Here is a 14261-nt window from a genome sequence, read left to right as displayed (position 1 = left end):
CTGCCCATTTTTAATTGGATTTTTTTTTCTTTTTGCTTTTGAGTTGTATGAGTTCTTTATGTATTTTGGATATTAATCTCTTTTTTTATTAAAGATTTTTATTTATTTATTCATGAGAGACACACAGAGAGAGAGGCAGAGACCTAGGCAGAGGGAGAAGCAGGCTCCATGCAGGAAACCTGATATGGGACTCAATCCCAGGACCCCGGGATCACACCTTGAGCCAAAGGCAGACACTTAACCACTGACACACCCAGGTGTCTCTGGATATTAATCTCTTATCAGTTATTTGATCTGTAAATATTTTTTTTCCAGTCCGCAGGTTACCTTTTTCTTTTGTGGATGATTTTCTTTGCTGTGCAGAAGCTTTTGGTTGACTGCAGTCCCATTGTTCACTTTCACTTTTTTTGCTTTTACTTTTAGTGTCAGATTCAAAAAATCATCTCCAAGTCCTATATTAAGGAGCTAATCACCTATCTTCTAAGAGTTTTATAGTTTTAGGTCTTACATTCAAGCATTAATCCATTTAAAATTAATTTTTGTGTATGGTATAAAATAGTGGTCCAGTTTCATTCCTTTGTATGTGGTTGTCCATTTCCTCGGCACCACTTACTGAAGAGACTGTCCTTTTCGCATTGTATATTCCTGCCCTTTCATCATAAAATTAATTGACCATATATACATGGGTTGATTTCTGGGCTTTCTATTCTGTTTAATTGATACATGTGCCAGTTTCTATGCCAGTACCATGATGTTTTAATTACTATAGCTTTGTAATAGAGTTTGAAATCAGTGGGTGTGATGTCTCCAGCTTTGTCATTCTTTCTCAAGATTGCTTTGGCTATTTGGGGCCTATTGTGGTTCCATATACACTTAATCTTAGGATTGTTTGTTCTATTTCTGTGGAAAACACTGTTGGAATTTTGATAGGGATTGAATTAAATATGTAGCTTGCTTTGAGGAGTATAGACATTTTAATAATATGAATTCTTCCAATCCATGAGCACAGAATATCTTTCCTTTTATTTGTGTCTTCTTCAACTCCTTGCATTAACCTCTTGTACTTTTCAGTATACAGATCTTTCACCTCCTTGGTTACATTTATTGCTATGTATTTTATTCTTTTTGATACAATTATAAATAGGATTGCTTTTTAAATTCCTCATTCTCACAGTTTGTTGTTAGTGTAAACAGACGTGATGGATTTTGTGTATTGATTTTGTATGCTGCAACTTTACTGAATGTGTTTATCAATTCTAATAGTTTTTTGATAGAGTCTTTAGGGTGCTTATGTATAATATCATGTCATCTGCCAGTGTTGACAGTTTTACTTCTTTCTTTCCAAATTGGATGTCTTTTAAATCTTTTCTTGCCTAATTGGTCTGGATAGGATTTCCAATACTAAGTTGAATGAAAGTGGCGAGAGTGAAAATTCTTGTATTCCTTAATCTTAGAGGAAAAGCTTTCAACTTTTTACCAAAGATTATGATGTTAGTTTGGACTTGTCATATATAGCCGTTATTACATGCAGATACATGCCTTCTATACCCACTTAGTTGAGATTTATTGTCATAAATGGATGTTGAATTTTGTCAAGTGCTTTTTCTACATCTTTTAAAGTGATCATATGATTTTTATTCTTCATTTTGTTAATGTGGTAAATCACATTGCTTGATCTGAGGATGTTAAACTATCCTTGCATTCCTGAAATAAGTCCCACTTGATCATGGTATATGATCCTTTTAATATATCGTTGAATTTAGTTTGCTAATATTTTGCTAAAGATTGTGCACGTGTTCATCAGGAATGTTGGCCTATAAGTTTCTTTTTCTTTTTTCTGATAGCAAAATCTTGTCTGATTTTGCTATCAGAATAATGCTGCTGTAATGAAATGAGTTTTTAAGAGTTTTCTCTTATTTTAGAAGAGTTTGAAAAGGGTTGGTATTAATTCTTCTTTAAATGTCTGGTAAAATTCACCAGTAAAGTTGTCTGGTATTGGGATTCTTTTTGTTGGGAGGTTTTTGATTACTGATTTCAATCTCCTTGCTAGGAATTAATCTGTTCAGATTTTCTGTTTCATCATGGTTCAGTCATGGTACTTCTAAGCTTCTAGGAATTTATCATTTTTTCTTAGGTTTTCCAAATTGCTGCCATATAATTATTTGTAATAGTCTCTTATAATCTTTTGTATTTCTGAGGCATCAGTTGTAATCTCCTCTTTCATTTCTGATGTTATTTAGTTGGGTCATTTCTTTTTCCCATGGTGAGTCTAGGTAAACTCTTATCGATTTTGTTTATCTTTTCAAAGAACAAGATCTTAATTTCATTGATTTTATTTATTATCTTTTTAATATCTATTTCATTTATTTCTGTCTAGTCTTTGTTATTTTCTTCCTTCTAATTTTGTTCTTCCTTTACTGGTTCCTTGAGTTAAAAAGTTAGGTTGTTTATTTGAGATTTTTTTTTTCTGAGGTAGGCATTTATTACTACAAACTTTCCTCTCAGAACTACTTTTGCTGCATCCCATAAATTTTGGTATATTGCATTTCCATTTTTGCTTATCTCAAAGTATTTTTTAATTTCTTTTTTGAGAAATATATTATTTATATTTTGATTTTTTTTTTTAAATAGCAACTTCATGAGGCAGGTAAGGCCTGTGGCTCAGTGGAGTTTACTTAGTGAGTCACTTAGTGAGCAAGTTGTAGGCTCTGAAGCAAAATAAGGTCTTAGGACTGCAAGACCAGTGTGCTCCCCACTCCATGGTGGCCTTCCCTGTGAAATACCCTAAAAACGGGAAACATACACATACAGCTAATTAAAGATGTAGAAACACATTTATTTAAAAAATCAAAAGGAACTTTGGAATAGTCACTCACTCTATAGCATCATTTTGGTTCATTTTCCCCAGGATCAGAACTACTAGAATTGTTTTATTTTTGATAAGATTGTTTCTGTGATTTCCTTTATTTTGAAAAAACAATCTTTCATTTAACTAAATATATGGCAGCTTCTAACCAAGATAAAGATGCCATATAACCGATCTTTTTGGAATGAGAAGTCCAAGACCAGATAAAATTAAATGCTTTTGACACTATCACCCGAGAGAGCGGTGCTTCACTACTGATGAGATTGTAAGTCTCTGAGTTTGCTCTTGTGGACATCCTTATTAACCCACTGCTCATGTCCATTTACTGAGCATGCTTCTTATCTGGGCTCAGTGCCCTATTTGCAAAGCATTACATGGCTAACTGCTTTTCCTTTTCCTTTTCGTGAAGGTCATGTAGGCAATCGTGGTGCATGCCTATTACTGGGAGGACAAAGATGTAGCTGTATTTTCAAATGCCCATGGTGTGGCTATCATTTTTCACAAAAGGAAATGAAGATTTAAATTCTGAGGCTTGTGGGGTTGCACTTGGGTTTCATTATGGCTGGTGTGCTGATGCATCCATACAATCTGTCTTTCTTTTAAAGATGTGCAGTCCATCACAGAGCAATGGCACTAATGAGCCTTCTAAACAACCAGGATCACACTTTTTAATAAGGATTGGAAAATGAGACCTAGGATGTCTTGCCTGTCAGAGAGAAAAGGGAATGTGAGAGATATACAAAGTCCTGCATCTTATAAATTGGTATTTGCCTTTCTAAATGACATGTTTGCTAGTAAAGTATACAAGGATGTCTTAGCAGGTATTGGAGAGAGCCTTAGGGTCTGCTAGTGTGCTGCAAGTAATCAAAGAAAAATCTGAACTTGGGGTGGGACCAAGTGATAGTAGGAGGAAATAAAAGCAGTTGCACATTGTTTTGTGGTTCTAAAGATTCCTTTATTTTCATAATGACAAATCATAACACTGACTGTGAGAACACGACCAACATTTCATTCTATAGTCTGCCTAACTGTATACTAGAATGAATCACACCTGACTTAACCTGATAATTAATTGTTTATCAATAGAAAGGGGCTTTAAAAATATAGTGATATAAGGACACCCAGCAGTTAAGGGGTCATTTGTCCAGACGAAAAATAGTAGATCAGCGGGGACCACGTTGCCAGCACCCAATTTAATCCTCACTCTGAAGATCGTCTTGATCTTAGTTTAGGAAATGCTTTGGGCAAATTCTGCTGGAGAAATGTAATTTGGATGCCAAACATCTCATACAGTGTATATGGGTTGTTCAATCTGACAAATGGAGAAGAATATGAAAAGAAACAAACACAGAGTCAAATTCCTTTAGAGATCAGGAACTAGCATTATGTCCATTTACTAATAATCCAAAAAATGGTCTTTGTAGTGCAGAAAGTCTCTGAATGCTTCAGGATAACTCTAACAGTCTCAATTACTGATTTGTATTATACTTTAAGATTAGTTCCTGGGTTAGGAGTAAAAAAGCTGCAATTTTTTTCTCTTCTATCCTGGGAAACATGAAAGACAATAAACAAACAAACAAATAAATATATAGCACATGCAGTATTTTTAGTAGGCTAAATGTGAAATACTTTATACAATAAAATATTAAAGGTAACCATTTCTTGTTTCTTTTCATCTGAGCATGATTTAAAAAGGGGATAATGTGATTATATTTTTGAATAGGAGGGAGCAGAATTTCTGGATAATCTTATGCTCAGCTTGATTGCTTTATTGATAAGAAAGGAGGACGTGTGAATGTATATTTTATGAGTAATGCATTTATTAAGCACAGATGGTACATAATGCATTAAGCTTTATGTGAATTGCATCGGATTTATCTTTCTTTTAGAGCATGTTTTAAATATGTTTTATTGCCTCTATTATAACCCCTTTATAGCTAGGGTGTTACTCCATGGTGATAGTGGTTTAGCATTTTAGAGCAACTTGTAAGATGCTATTCAAGGGAGAAAAGGTCATTCAGGCATGCATAATCAATAATCAACATCTCTCATCTCCCCATTTTCCCTTTTCCTTGAACGATGCTTCTTTGTCTTTGTAATCCTCTAGTCAGTCGAGTTTACTGACAAATCTGTGAAGAAAGTGGAATGATTATAAATTAATAGCAGGAGAAATAAACAGATCTAAAAATAGCTTGTAGAGGTAGAGCCAAGTGTCTCAGTCTGACAGAAGTAGCATAAAGCTTGAGAGTATGTCATATTCTCTGACAAAGTGAAGCATACTCCTGATTGCTCTTTGTTGAGAACAAACAACCTCCTGCAGGCAACTGGAGTTGGCTTCCACAGCCAGCCTCAGAAAGGAGACTGTTGTAGAAATGAAGCACACCAGCCACCTGTTTTCCCTTAATCACTGCCTGCATACTAGCTAATATATTAGCTCTAAATTTATCTTAAGTCCATTCATAAGGATAAAACCTTTGGAGATTTTTGAGAGTTTTATAAACTTCTAATTAAAATTTTCCATATATTCTGAAATCTGGCACAGCATTTGTCAGTTTTAGCATTAACCTAACCACATGGCTTTATCATCTGCAGCATGAATAAGCCATATCCTTTAATGCTGAAATAATCTAAATGGAATAATATGATTCATCCTCCCAATAAAAATTTTCAGCTGTTTGGAGGTTTATCATGGTATAGAGATGAGTATTAGAGCCACCATTTGGATTAAGTTTGCCTAACTAGAATGTGCAAAGCTTCCCTGATTTTTTTTTTCCTGGCTTTGCTATTTATGAGAAACACATTGCATATGAAGAAAGTTGTTTAAAACTATTTAAAACAATCCAAATTACACTGTAGATTTGAGTCGGGACTCTCAGCATCATCCATTTGTCAAATCAAGCAATTTTAAGGTTATTTTAGAATTATACTTTTCCGATCAATCTAACCCCAAAGTTTCAAACGCATAAAGTGTCATAATTGTTATCCCAATATGGTATCTATTATACACAATTTAAAATAAAGAAAGAGATGTCTAGAGTCAGATGTCTGACTGTAAGCTTCTGAGTTATCTCATTCACCTGCTCTTCTTCCCTACTGTTCTCTAGCATAAATTCTGGCCAAGGTTGGCAATATGTTTTGTGCACAGGGAGATTTGATTGGCAGGGGAATACATGTCTCCATCGAGAAAGGAAAGATATCAGCTAATTTCCATTACCATTTCTATAGCAATCATCGTTTTCTAGAACCTTCTAAGCATGCCCACTGTGATAGGATATCAGATTATACATAGGCCTGCCTGTTGTCAGCACATTTCCAATGCTTTAAATTCCGTGGCAGCCAATGCTGCCTATTTTGCTTCCTGCTATACAGCCACTGGCTGGCATAGTGACGGACACATATTAGATACTTAATACATATTTATGGAAATGAATGAAAGAAATGTATAGCTGTCCTTTGCCATATTTGCTTGACTCTGGGTAATAGAGTGGATATCTCTGTTCCGGTTATAGTGACTGTGTAGCAAACCCAAAGCTTAATGATTTAAAACAACATTTAGGAGCGCCTGGGTGGCTCAGTCGGTTAAGCATCTGACTCTTGATTTCAGCTCAGGTCATGATCTCAGGGTCGTGGGATTGGGTTCCACATTAGGCTCATTATGGTGTCTGCTTAGGATTCTCTCTCTCCCTCTCCCTCTGGCCCTCCCACTCAGGTACGCTCTCTAAACAAACAAACAAATACATAAATAAAATCTTAAACAACAACAACATTTATTTTGCTTATGTAACAAGAATCAGCAGTGTGTGCTGGGCTTGTTGAGAGCATCTCATTTCCTTTCCACTCATCATGGCTGATGCACTACAATGGTTAGGAGCCGGAACTACCCGAAGATTTCTGACCAATGCATCTGAGGGCTGGACTAGAAAGACTCAAATTTCTGAGAACTAGAAGAGCTGAGGCTCCTTGGGCATTTCTCTTTTCCTTCATGTAGTCTCTGCTGAATTAAAGATTCATTATAGATGGACTCTTATAAAATGGTTTGGAGCTTCAAAAGCATGTGTGTCAAGAAAAAAATAAAGCTGAATTATCTTTTGTAGTTTGGTCTGGGAAGTCACATAGCATCATTTCTGCTGTACTCTATTTGTGGAGGTGGTTACAAGGTCCACCCAAGTGACAGGGGAATACACACAGATCCCACTTCTTGATGAAGGAACGTGAACATCGTGTTGTAAGAAGAACATGTGGAATGAACTATGTCTGGGTGCAGCCATTGTTAGAAAAATACTTTCACAATTCTCAACCTCATGTTATTATTTCACTTAGTGTAGGAAGATTCTAAATCAGAAATCCACCAATCTCTCTTTTCTAGAAATGAAAAGGCAACAAAAGCTTAAGTGAATCAAACTCTTATTATTGTTACAAGACCATTTAGGACTCTGGTAAATGTGAATTTCCCATTTAATGTTTCTAGGGAGATGCAAGATTATTTACATTCTACCAACCCTGAAAAATTTCAAGTTTTGATTTTTGGCAAATTCTAGTTTTTCGAAGAGTAGAGAAAGTGGAATGAAAGCATTCACAATCTACTTATTATCTGAAGAAAATGAAGTACAATATTATCTGAAGAACATGAGAATTTGATGGCAAACTTCAGAACCATATTCTGCTATATTATTAGCCAAATTCCAGCCCAGTTCTTGAAAATGCCATTGCCCTGTGATAGTAGGCATTATTAGCATACTCTTGACCTTTATAGATTGTGCCCTACAGATCATAGTGTCTCTGGCCAGGAAAAGAAAAAAAACAAAGATTCTTCACCACAGTTACAGAGTCTAAAATTGCATCTGTCAGATATATTGTAAATAAAGTTTTATTGAATTTATCGTGTGTTCCTCACAAAAATTAATGTTTTTTTTAAAGATTTTATTTATTTATTCATGAGAGACACAGAGAGAGAGGCAGAGACACAGGCAGAGGGAGAAGCAGGCTCCATGCAGGGAGCCTGATGCGGGACTCGATCCCGGGACTCCAGGATTACTCCCTGGGCTGACGGCAGACGCCAAACTGCTGAGCCACCCAGGGATTCCCTAAATTAACGCTCTAACTTATAATAACAGAGCCCACTGACACTAACTGCAGTAAAATCAAAAACAGATTTTTAAAGCCTGTTTATTTTGTTAGTTTTTACAATTTTAAAAGCTATTTTAAAATTGATTTTTAATTTCTACATTTGAAATACATGGCATAAAAAGTTCTCCAATTTGAATTTTAAGTAAGAAATCCTAATGGAAAGGCAGGAGTCCTCAAATGAGGACTGAGTGTTAGGCTTAAGTCTCTCTCAAATCACAAATTCTGCAACTCAGGCAAATCACTTAACCCCTCATGAACTTGGTTTTCAGGCTGAGTAACTGAATGAATGGCTAGATGGGGAAATGAAAGAATTGTTCATGAATAGGACAGAAGGAAAGCTTGTAGGTTCTAATCCGTAAGAGACTCTCCAACATGGCTAGGGTGTTAGAACGCTAGTGAAATAAAATGGAATGCCTTTATCAATATTTCTCAAGGAGAAATGAATTTAGATACAAGGAAGATGGCACTTTGACAAGCCTCTTTAGTGGGGCATGGAACCCAACAAGCGCTAGAAACAGAATTGTCTTCTAAGGTGGTAGGGCTTCGGTTTTGTGGAAAGAAGACTGTGAACCAGGTTTAAAGCATTCAATTTGGGGGCCTTAAGAGAAGGAAAGTTGGGCTCTTGTCCCAAGGGACTGTCTCTGCTTACTCTCCCCAATGCTGTTAGCCCGCCCTCCCATTTGTCTATCAGTGAACATTCATTGGCCACTTACTTTATGCCACGTAGTGTTTTCCAGAGTTTTCTATATGGTGACCCATTTATAATTAATATTGGACACTTGCTCAATGAATATTCATTAGCCTGAAGAGGCACTATGTTAGAGCAATTGCATGTTCCCTCATTTACTCAGAGACATTCACTTTTTTCCTGTTCTGAGTCTTGGTTTTACTGAGATCTTGCATTAATGAACAGGAACTTCTCTTAGTCTGTTTACTTCTTCAGGTTTTCTTTGATCATTCATCTCTTGAAATCCTCACAGGTTAAACTCTCAGAAACCAAAACACCAGAAAAAATAAAAATAAAAATAAAAATAAAAAAGGAGGCTCAACAAGAGATACCATCACATTATCCCTATAGGGAAACTCAGATATTATGTTGGGTGAGGTAAAATACCGCGGCATTATGGCCAGAACCATGACGAAAGATAAAACCAGTGAAATGTCAAGATCAAAGACAAAACCAAAGTGAACAATTAACTATTGAGTGATTCTGAGATTAGGAGGCTGAGATCATTGAAATGGTAGTTACCAGAGTCTGAATATTTGTTAAGGAAAATACAATGTGAATTTCAAAACCACGCAGACTTTGGACAGATTAAGTCAGATGCAACTATGGAGTTTAAAAGAAAAATGATTATCCTTCATGGTTTTCCTTTAAAAGTCATGTCTTCTCTCAGGGAGGGTCCTCATCTTACTTTTCTATATGTCCCCAGCGCCTAATGTGTTGTTGGCTTGCAATGGGAGGTCAAGTAATATTCGTGAAAGAACTAATAATGAAAGTCATTTGTAAAAACAATAAGAATGCATAAGGATAACATTAAAAATCAGAAAAAAATAAAATTTAAAGCATTTTTCATTAGGATATCACACAAGATCTCTAGTTCATATTGTAGAAGTAAAATTTAGGGAAGATTTTCTGATTGCTTTTGAATATTCACATTCCTTCCTTTATTTACTCATTCTATAGCTTTCTGTTAGCATTTGCCACTCTCTCTGCATAACATAGTGATCCTCAACTGTGGATTCACACTTAAATAACTATATATGAATTTTAGAGGGTTGATGTAGGTCTCTGTACTTTGAAAAAGGGTCATAGATCATTGTTATGATCTTCCCTTGTTAAGAACCAAGAGCTGCTTTCCTTTTCCCACCTCATATATGTGGCTAATCACTACTTGTTTTTTGAGATTTAGCAGATGGTTAATAATCAACGTAATAAAAATTTTTTGGTTTTCCTTTTTTTTTGATATTTATGAACAAACACAGATGGACAATACCAGTCAGAATAGATACATTTGAGAAGCTTAAGGGGCATTAAAATTTTAAATGGGTATTATTTGGTCTTATAATTCATGTTGATAGGGACAGATACTGTCCTTTTATTGCACATTAACTTCAGCTTATTAATACGAAGCTGATATGCCCTAAGGAAAAAAAATCTCAGAGTTTTACAGCGTTAAATATGGTATTCTATGTAGTTAATATATGAAAACACACTTGGAACCAACTATTCCATTTTAAGAGTGGACTTTCATTTTCAAGAGAAAATTATTTGTAAGTAAAGAACTCTATAACATTCTAAGAGCACCTCACTACCTTACAAATTGTAGTAATGTATGGTTTAATTAACTAGCTTTAAATCCGTTCTTGGTAGAAGGCATAATAAAAATACATCAACCTTTATATTCAGAACCACTTATCAATATCAGCCTGATATTCAAAATTAAATAGTGATTTAATGATGCAAAATACATTTTTATTTTCTGGAATGAGATGAAGTCCTAATTTTAGTTCATAGACAGTACTACTTGCAGCAAATTAAATAGTTATACTGTTAACATCTAGAAAAATTTTTTACATGCCATTTGAGGTAAGGGGTATAATTTTATAGTCAGGATTCTGAATAAAATCAATATTCTTATGAAAGTATTCTACAGTTGTCAGGAAATGGTCCAGTTTAAAGACTTAATGGTATAGAACTGGAATTAATGCTTATGATTATTAACTCCAAAAAATAATGAAGAAAGGGTTTTAGTTCACTAATGAAAACCTGAGTCTCTAGCTTTTGACTGGTACAGTATGGTTGATTTGCATTTCTACTACTATATATGCTTGTGTTCATATTATGAATTTTTCAGCTCTGATAAATTTATGGTCACAAGCAGGTATTATTTTTAGCCATAATTAAAGTAGCTCAATGTTTATGATGGATCAGTAAATAAGTACATTGAGTCTTCTGTTTTAAGCCTAGTTGGTGTTCACCTATTGTTTCTTTTACATATTTTAGCCTTTCAACAAAGCATAATATCCTAAAATTGTCAGGATCTAATGATACAGATATGAGTAAGTTGTGGACTTGCTCTTCAAGGAACTAAAGGACTCGTCGATCGATGAGAGAATTTGAAAAATAATTACAAAAGAATAAAACAACAGTGATATTTAACAACCTTGCCTTGGAAGGATGAAGAGAATCTGACAAGGAGATGATATGTAAGCTGGATTCTGCAGGATGTGTTGGTTTTGACTAGATTGGCTGGGATGGAAAATGAACACTGCTTTGCATGATCCCAAGGGCCCAGAGATAATGGGCTTCTGAGCAAGGGGCTGGAGGCATTCATGGCAAGGGACACAGCACAAGCAAAGACACGTGTGTGTGGACACTTACAGATCAGACCATCTGAACAATATGAGATAGCAAGGTTATCATACTGAATTGCTGCATTTCCAGTTAATTCAAAGCAATTTCTTTTAGAATGAGGCTAGCATGAAAGAATGCCAGTTCAACTAGAATTTCTACATCTGTATTGTCAGGAAAAAAAAATAGTTTGCCATGGCTCTCCTAATGTTCTTGGCTCAGTCTAAAAATTAAGCTGACAAAGATTAATAGGGGAAAAGCATACACATTTTATTGAATTTTTCAATGTTTATGGGATCCTTCCCAAGAGAATGAAGACCCAAAGAAGCGACCAGAGCAGAAAGCTTTTATATGTTCTAGACAAAGAAACAAGAAATTTGGGGAGAATTAACAAGAGAGGGGTTTGGGCTAAAGGCAGTAAATGGTGAAGTAACTAGTAAGATAAAGGTTCGTTTAACAAGTGTTGTTTGCCTAGGTATCATGGCCCTCAATTTCCTGACTCTGGTGGTAAGAATATCTTCCTTCCTCCTGGCAATGGGAGGATGTCTTTCATATTGAAGTTTTATGACTTGTTTAGGGAAGAAAGGCAAGGTGGGGAGGTCAGAGTGACTTTCGTGCTTCAGCTTAAGATATTCAATATGCCAACGTTCCATATCAGGTAGCAGGTCCTGAACCCCATCACTATACTAAAGGTCAACTGTCTTCCTGTCCACTGGCTCTTGTGCACATGCACGTGGTCACTATGGTTATAGTAGTTAGCACCTTTCAGATCTTCTTAAAGAATCAATTCATGCAAAAACATCCATTTTCTACTGAGGATTAACTCAGATGTCTGTAGGGCATTGGGTGGTGGTGGTGGTAGATTTAAATTAATCACAACAAAGCAAATCATTTTTAGTCTTTTTTTCCAAACTCCTTGCTTTGCCAAGTCAACTAACGGGAACAATGATGCAGTAAGGGTTCTGACAGAGGGCATCCACAGTCCCCTTCCCTTACCAATCACACACAGAAACTCCTGGCTTTGTTATTTTATTTTATTTTTTTTAATTTCAACATTTTCCTTTGGAAATTGCATAGCAATTCAGCTTTAATCCAGCTCCTGAGATTAAATTTAGCTACTCAAACATCTACTACCTGGTAGTCAATGAAACACATTGTTTGGCTGGTTGTCTGGACCCACACTCTTAGGAAGCCATTTTCCACTTTTTATTGCATGATCATTCCTTTGGAGGCACACCCCAAAATGATATTTTTTAAAATATTCAATGTTGAATAAAGTTTTCTGGATAAAATATGCCCATCTTATTATTTATTGCTTGTATCTCAAAGTACTACTTGTGTCCCTCTCACTGTTAGCTCACGTGGATCTAAAAGATCCTCTAGTTAGGAACTACTACTGTTAGTAAAACCCCTATGAGCACTTACTTCTCTACCCAGTAAATTAAGTTGCTGGTCTAATTCAGATATTTCTGTGCAGTGAATATATCTCATTTTGAATGTCACATTAGAGAAGTCTGTATGATCCTCGACATAAAGTCGTTATGAGCATATGAGACGTGTATGTCTCTGTGTGTGTGGTAATCGAGCTTATTTAAATAACAGAATGGAAGTAAAAGTGTGAGGCCTGGGAGGTGACATGGTAAGGTATTAAACAGGGTTTAGAGAAGAGCGCAGTGGGACAAGAATTGAGGAGCAAACTAAATTTCCAATAGAAACCTCTCCTGCGTTCACTGAATTCCCTCTGTCCTTAGGATACTCGAGATTAGAAGCTCCTTGAAGGCATTTACTCTAGTTTGTTTGCTACCAGGTTCTTTATACCCCTGGGACCTCAACTTAGTGTCTAGTAGGTGGAGTCTCTCAATATTTATTTATGGAATGATGGAAATAGGGTTGCGATGGGAAAGACAGGTGGTTAAAAGTGCCTGACTCTCAGAAGTGGAACAGAGATGGGGAGAGGTGAGGTCACAGGTGACTTTCGTGGAGGTGAGATGCAGAGACAGTGGGCAAGAGGAAGTTTTCCTTACTCATCAGTGTGCTGCTGACATGATTCCTGCCTCGAGACGTGGTTAGAAGGGATCACTCATTTGAGACAAAGCCTCGAGGGAAAGGGATGATCAAATTAGATCAGAATTTGCTAAAAGGAAATACAAGTGCTGTTTTTGAAAAGAGGTATTAGTGGATATTCTTATCTCTTGGCAAGAAGTTTTAGTTTGACCTACAAAATTAAATCCACTTTTTCTCTCCCCCCCCCCAAAGGTTTTATTTTTATTTATTCAAAGAGAGAGGCAGAGACACAGGTAGAAGAAGAAGCAGGCTCCCTGTGGGGAGCCTGATGTGGGACTTGATCTCAGGACTCTGGGATTCTGGAGACACTCAACCACTCAGTCACCCAGGTGCCCCTAAATTCACCTTTTCTCTTTTCTTTTCTTTTTCTTTTTTAGACACTGATGACACTATTGAATCTGATGAAAATTTTATTTCATAAACACCATAAGTCCTGTTAACTGGATGCAGAAGTCAATGCCTACAACTATGCCTAGGCTCACACCAATAAAAAATGCCCAGGGCATGCTCGCTTAAGAGACTGGCCAAAATAAAGCATCACCCGGGAGTAACGATGGTGGCCTCCCCTTGTCATTGATGGTTCTCATCTTTAGTAATTTTATGTACCCAAGGCACACTAAGAATATGCCGAGGAACAGGTGGAGATTTGCCTGTGGATTCCTGCACAAAAAGAACACATGTTATTTAAATTTCCTTTTATTCATGCCCTGCCTCCACAGAAGATTTGGAAGCAGATTAACGAACAGCTATCATAACATAATGGTAAAAAGAATGAAGAAGAAAAACTTAGAAGCAAAAAGTTATATGGATAGACTGGGGGGACTGCAACAAAGTCTGTGCCATCTGGTA

This window comes from Canis lupus, chromosome 6, assembly GCF_003254725.2.
Source record: "Canis lupus dingo isolate Sandy chromosome 6, ASM325472v2, whole genome shotgun sequence".
Lineage (NCBI taxonomy): Eukaryota > Metazoa > Chordata > Mammalia > Carnivora > Canidae > Canis > Canis lupus.
The sequence above is the reverse complement of the archived record's forward strand: the minus strand, read 5'-3'. Positions refer to the sequence as shown.